At 40.0% G+C, this 5,945-nt stretch overlaps 1 long non-coding RNA gene across 1 annotated transcript; it reads left to right on the plus strand.

The window, feature by feature from the left end:
- The first annotated feature begins 494 nt into the window (after positions 1 to 494).
- On the plus strand, positions 495 to 1,105 carry LOC118472074 (uncharacterized). The gene is made up of 2 exons (XR_004849607.1): positions 495 to 587; positions 672 to 1,105. It is a non-coding gene; the product is annotated as an uncharacterized lncRNA (long non-coding RNA).
- Positions 1,106 to 5,945: the final 4,840 nt, after the last annotated feature.

Here is a 5,945-nt window from a genome sequence, read left to right on the forward strand (position 1 = left end):
TTTCTCTTCTGAACATGCACTTTGTGTAAGGATTTGGTCTCCCAAACATAATTTCATGTTGAAAGTACAATGCCATATGATTAGGGTGGAATTTGATATTTGTTGTTCCCTTATTGAAAGCCTAATTTATATAAGGCCATGACATATCTAACTTTCAGTAATTTACCTGCTCTAATTTCTGATTCGGTTTCCTGACAGGTTGAGTGCCTGTTAAATGACAGATTACTGAATTTTGTTGACATTGATTTGCATGATGTGAATGTACTAATATTATTTCCCATGAACACAATCATGAAAATCCATATTGAGAATAATTGAATGATATAGTGTTATGCTCAATACATTTTCAGGATGCTCATAAGCGCTTTGACAAGGCTAGCCTCTCATATGACCAGGTAAGCTATCTTATTATGACCAGGTAGGACAAAGAGTGGTTTGTAACTTGTCCATCCATTACCTGATTGAGAGTTTAATTTTTTTTCTATGGGTCAGAACACGAGGATGCATTCGACGTGCTGTACTGCATAGCGTTCGAGATGATGGACGCCCAGTGGCTAGCAATGCGAGCCTCGTACATGCAGTTCAAAGTAATAAGCTGGTGATGCTTGTCCTTTTTTGTTTGTTTGTTTGAGTTAATTGATGATGAATAATTAGCTAGGATGCATGTGCAGGAGGTGCTGGAGGCCACAAGGCAGCAGCTCGAGAGGGAGCTCTCCCTGAGGATCTCAATAGCATCCATGACCTCCCTGTCTGCAACCTTTTGTACAAATAGTACTAATGGTAGTTAGATTACTATGATGCAGTCAAAAGGAAAATTGTATGATGATCAGGTTGCATCGTAACCAGAATCATCAATCAGCCTGTAAAAGAGAATATGTTAAAATTGTATTAAGCTGAACTGACTACTGTTGAGGTCAAAAGGTTGTGTTTTGCGGTCATGTGAAGAAGGAGGAGGCGCTTTTTGACTGGATCCACCCGGGAGCATACATAGGACAACTGCTAGCTTCCGATCCAATGGAATGAATGATCACTAAGCAGACCCTTTTGAGGCTGGTGGATTGTGTAGATTTAATATGCAAAAAAGATAAGAGACAGGTATTGTGTACGTCTGGTGATGCATGTGCTTGCTTTGTTCCCTTGTTCCAGATCCTCAATAGATGATTATTATTATTATTATCGTTATTAGTAGTAGAAAAAAACAAAAGGCATTGTTTGTAGAGAGAGATAGAAAAGGAAAAAAGGAAGAGCAGCGGAAAAGGAGCAATTTTTTTCTTTTAGGTGATGTGCTCGTGCAGTAACAGCGACCGGAGGAGCAGCTCTGTCAATCCCTGAAGAAGAAAGCGTGAAGAGAACCAACCTTTCCTTAGTTTCCTGCTACTACATCTATGATGTGATGTGATGAGATGAAGCATGACGGAGACGACTGCTCTACCCAGGCCCCGATCAGCTCAGCTGAAGCTTTTTACAGCTAGCGATCGGAATCGGAAAAACCAGAGAACCAAAACAAGTGATGAATGAATCATGCGCTGTCCCTTGTCATTGATTCAGCCAAGTGACGCTAAATGCGCAAACCAATTCATCATATCCGAGTTCATTAATCGTCCTCATAATTGATAATCCACATATAACAACAACAAAAGCTCTGGCTAGCCGCCGTTTGCGACACGGGGCAGGGGGCTATCTTCTTCCTCCACTTTGGGTACTCATCTCGTTTCACTGGCGAAAGAAAACGGGAAAAAGAAGAAGGCCAAAACAGAACACGACTCAATTACAGACAGACACGAGGTCGACGACGACTAGCTTCAGAAGTGTGTTTTCTCGAAGTCGTGCAGGTCGCTGACTCGGTTCATAGACTTGCGCATGATGGCCACCTTGGCCAGCTGCTCCGCCGTGCGCTACGCCGACGTCGGCGTCAGCGCCTCCCCTGCCCCGGCTGACCCGCGCGGGGTCCTCACGGCCGTCGTCGTGTCCCCGTCTCCCCTCCTCCTGCCGCTCCTCGACGTCGGCGTCACTGCCTCCTCATGCTGATGCTGATGCTGGCTGTTGCCACGCCGCCACCGCATGTCGCTCAGCTCCGTGTCCAGGCTGCCCACCAGCTCCTGCTGCTGCTGCGTCGCCGGCGACTGCAACACCAGCGCCCGCGCTGACGACAGCAGGTGGATCGCCGTCCCCAGGTCCTGCAGCTCCACCAGCCGCCGCGACTCCGCAGGTCCTATAGGTTCTTTAAGAATCTACTGTCACAAACATTGAGAAGGTCAACTATTGATCAAAGAACCTTTGAATTGCACCAGTTGAATAGTGTTTTTTTTTCTTAAGTTATATGCCTCACATTGAATTGTCTCATTCATTGATTCCATTCGATTATATGCATGTTATTTTCCTATTGTACAATTCATTCAAAGTGTCTTCTCATTTTTCTACACTTCTAAATCTACTTGCTAACGAATTATGCATAAGTTATTTCCTCTCACCGCACTCACAAATCCAAACCAATTTTCTATTGGTCCATGACTGATTAAATTAATAGTAATTAATGGAAGGGACTTTGACCAGGCTTAGGTCATTTGCTTTGTTTGTCGGTGGAGATCAAGAAAGCATAACCAAATAAATCCTCCAATCCACCAGACCACCACCACCACCAATGTATCATAGAAATGCTAGGCCAACATATGATAGTGGCTTTAAGGACCACCCTTCAGCTAACAACTATAGTGCATTGGTATAATAGCTGGATATGAACATATGAGCTACATCGCTCATCAATGAAATATGCAAAGCACTATATAGGTAAGATGGATTAGCAAATAATATTGTTTGACATTTAGGTTTTTATATTTTATATAATACACTATTAGGTGAGTGCCGGTGCGTTGCAGGCCTGGGTTTCTCTTTGATATCATTACAGACGGCTCGTGAATGTTGTCATCCATATCATAATCGTATAACACATATGCATATATAAGTTATCGAGATATTATATGTCCCCGTTGCAACGCACGGGCACTGACCTAGTTATTAACTAGTCACATATAAACAATGTAATGTGTATAGAAATAGTATTATAGAAATGTTTTTTAATAAAAATAATTGAATTAAAATAGATGATAAACATGTAAATTTGATGTAATAATTACCTGACATATGCTGTTGATTGATAGAAATAAAAAAATTATTCGATTTAAGGTTGTAAAAGTGAAGTACTGATGATATAGAGTATCAATAATTGAGATATATACATACATGCATAGGTAGAAAAAATGTGTCATGTAGCTAGGAATAAAAGAAACATGTATGGCATAATATTTATGGGACAAACACTGTATTATCACATATTTATATCTAAACAGATTGCCAGTGTATAGTAGCAAAAGATGGATGCCACATATTTACATCTAAGTAGGTTGTTCATAACTACATAGTAGCATAGTATATATCTAAGCAGATTGATCATCAGTGCATTGTAGCAAATGATGGTTGCCGCATATTTACATCTAAGTAGTTTGTTCATGACTACATAGTGAGAAAAAATAGTTCGAAGTTGTTGATATATTATTTATTGGATGGAGTGATCATGGAGTCTTGGTAACATCACAGTCATTGAAATTGCAGCTTGAATCAAGCTCCTTGCGTCTACAATAGAGAACAGAGAATAAAAGTTAAATATTTATAAAATTAAATGGCACGCAATAGGATATTACTTACCTGATAAATAAGGAAAAATGTATTTTAGTACTTATTGGCAAATTGTAAGTATAATAATTAGATTTTTTATTTGAGAACTTCTGTTTGAAGTATTATTGCAACAGGAAAATTAACAGTTTTTTTGGTAAGGAGAGACAATAAGATTTTTAGTTATATAATAGAAAGAAATGTGGTTTGCAAAAAACAATAAAAGACTTGTGTAGTAGCATAAGCTGGTACTTTCAAGTTGATTTGATGAACATGCTGATTCTTAACATATAAGCGGTAGTACAATAGTTCTTAGCATATATTAGTAGTGAAGAATGTGACGACATGAACTTGTAGTAGTAGACATTAAGAAGAATCAGCTTCCAAGACCATTCTGCCTGAATAAATTGTAGTGATGCTATGTACAAAGTTTATTGTCTCATAGACCGTTGTTGTTTATGTAAGAAGTGATATAAAGAATGGTATCTTACTTATGAAAGCATGTCAATGCTTAATCATAAAGTTGCTAATGAAGATTCATATTAGAAAAAAATGTAGACCAACATTAGGTAGGAATTATTGGAGGAAATTAAATTCAGGTAAGTATGTGGCATTGAATAAATGGTAACTGGATAGCAGGGTCAATATTAATATATGTTGCATCAAAATAAAGTTCTATTAAAATGAGATGAGGTTGTTCTTTTGGAGAATAGGCTGGAGAAGCATTCTTTATATATATATATATATATATATATATATATATATATATATATATATATATATATATATATATATATATATATCATGGTATTCATGTATGATTGGTAGAGGAGATGTTAAAGTACTGGCGTTAGGTAGCAAGAAGATGAGAGATTTGTAATGCCATCAGTAGTACTCAGATGAATAAAAAGGAAGTGTAATAAGAAAGAAATGAAAAGCAATACTACCATATTTCTAGTAACATAATACATATTGTTATTAAATAATTAATATTGAGAAGATCTAATTTTGCAGTTAAAATCATTAATCAATAGAGAGGGGAAGATTAGAGCTTCCCTATGTACATATTGTTATTATAATTATATTTGTATTTGAGCACTTTTATTGGAAGTATTGTTGTAATAGAGAAAATAACAGTTGTTTGGTAAGGAGGGACAATAAGATTTATAGTTATATAATAGAAGCAAATCTGGTTTGTAAAAACAATCAAAGACTACTTTCATGTGTCTAGCATTATCTACTTTTTTGGCTAGTAATTAGGTAATGTACATAGGTCTGATTGTTTTGAAAGGTATGAGCTAGAGTTGGTAGAGCAAACCTTTTTGGCGGAGATTCAAAAGTAGCATTTTTAGGATTAGAGTCCTCTAAAGTGCTTTCTGGCATATGTTAAGTAAAAATGAATGTATGTGTTAATGTTTTTATAGATAGATTCATTTTAATAGTACCATCCGAGCTTTTATTAGAGACTTACCTGTGGCGCCTTTTGTTTTGAAAAGTCAACCTTTTCCGAAGTAGAGGTTTGTGAGCTAAGATACGTTAGCATACGCTTGGCCTACATGCAACAATTGTAATGATTTTTGATAAACAACAATACGTTAGCATACTATAGATTCAAAAAATGAATGTCTTGTTTAGAGGTAATGCAGCAAGCACACAGAATGTTTAGAGTAAATGTACACAGCAATAGATAGTAAAGCACACTGTTTATGAAAAGGATTCTATAATGAACACTACGGGAATACTGAACATTCCCGTCGGCCATTTTAATTCATGTCGGCCCGAGCAAAGGCCGACGGGAAATAGATAACTCCCGTCGGCTCAAAAGCAGCCGACGTGCCTTACGTTAATTCCCGTCGGCCCTGATTCTAGCCGACGTGATTTGGTTAACTCTCGTCGGCCCAGCCGCCAGCCGACGGGCTTTATGTTAACTCCCGTTGGCCCTGACGCCAGCCGACGGGACTTAGTTAACTCCCGTCGGCCCTGACGCCAGCCAACGGGGATTACTGCTTTATGGGCCGGCGGTCATCCCGCGCGGCTCATTTCCTCTCTCCCTCTCTCTTTCCAAACCACACCGCCGCCATTGCCGCCGCCCCGGAGAGCCGCCCGCCCCCGAGCGCCACCCGCCGCCCACACCCGTCCCGGCCCGCCGCCCGCGGCCTCGGATCGCGCCCGCCGCCCGCCCCGCCCCCGTAGCGCCGCCCGCCCACGCCCCCGGAGAGCCGCCCGCCCTCAGAGCAACGCCCGCCCCCGCCCCCGGAGCGTCGTCCGCCGCCCGT

Source organism: Zea mays, chromosome 5, assembly GCF_902167145.1.
Source record: "Zea mays cultivar B73 chromosome 5, Zm-B73-REFERENCE-NAM-5.0, whole genome shotgun sequence".
Classification (NCBI taxonomy): domain Eukaryota; kingdom Viridiplantae; phylum Streptophyta; class Magnoliopsida; order Poales; family Poaceae; genus Zea; species Zea mays.